The following is a 989-nucleotide window of genomic DNA, read 5'->3' as shown; positions in this document are numbered from 1 at the left end:
TCTTTCCAGTCCGAAAGTGTGAATTGTATTGTATCCGAAAACCTGCATATCCTTTTGCTTGTACCAGTGGCCCTACTGGTTAGAATAATGGGCCTTATTTTAGAAATCGAGTCGATGAGAATTTTGCACCTTAGCTTTATTTTACTATTATAGACAGAGATGCCAACCTTCCTGATTTTTCAGGATTTTCCAGACATTAGTACGTTCCCTGATATCCTGACAAACACTCAGTTTTGTCTTATTTTTTGAAATGATCCTGATTTTTCCTGATTATTGTATATTTTTTGTGGCTGTGGTATTTTCAGAATAAATATTATTCGCAATAATTATACTGCGATCCATGCCTGGTTGGAAATGGGAACCATCACAATAGCTCTCTGGTCCGTGCTTGTTTAATGCATGCGATAAATTAAAATTCTGGTGATACAAAGATAAGTTTGTCCAGAGCGAAAATCCCGAATTATTTTCCATACAATCTGATGTTCACGAGGCTTTTCAAAACGGTGCTAGATAAACCACAATATTCGACGAATTTAGGAACATACAGTGTCGGATAAAACATTAAGACCGCTGCTCAAGCGAAAAAAGAAAGTGACAAAACTTTGAGAAAAAATTATCCAATCCAGTGCTTCAATCCAATTATACTAATTTATTTGCATTGTTCGAAGAAATTTCTAAGGCGTCTCGTGCACAAATTACGTAACGCAAGTAGTGGGGTGGGGAGAGGCGGTCGAAGTTGCGTTACTTAATTTGGGAGCGGGAGCGTAATCGTTACGTAACAAAATTCTATTTTTATTCCTAAATAAAATGCTTAGTCTCACATGGATTCAATAGAGGACCCTTCCACCTACTCTGCGACCTCTGTCAAATCCACAACTCCGTCGAGCACTTCTTGTGTGGTTGCCCGAAACTTGATGATCTGCGAAACCTTCACGGAATCAGCGGGAGTGTAAGAGACAGCTTGAGTGACGATTCAACAAGAGTAGCAG

This window comes from Toxorhynchites rutilus, chromosome 2 (genome assembly GCF_029784135.1).
Source record: "Toxorhynchites rutilus septentrionalis strain SRP chromosome 2, ASM2978413v1, whole genome shotgun sequence".
NCBI lineage: Eukaryota > Metazoa > Arthropoda > Insecta > Diptera > Culicidae > Toxorhynchites > Toxorhynchites rutilus.
This window is presented reverse-complemented; position numbering follows the sequence as displayed.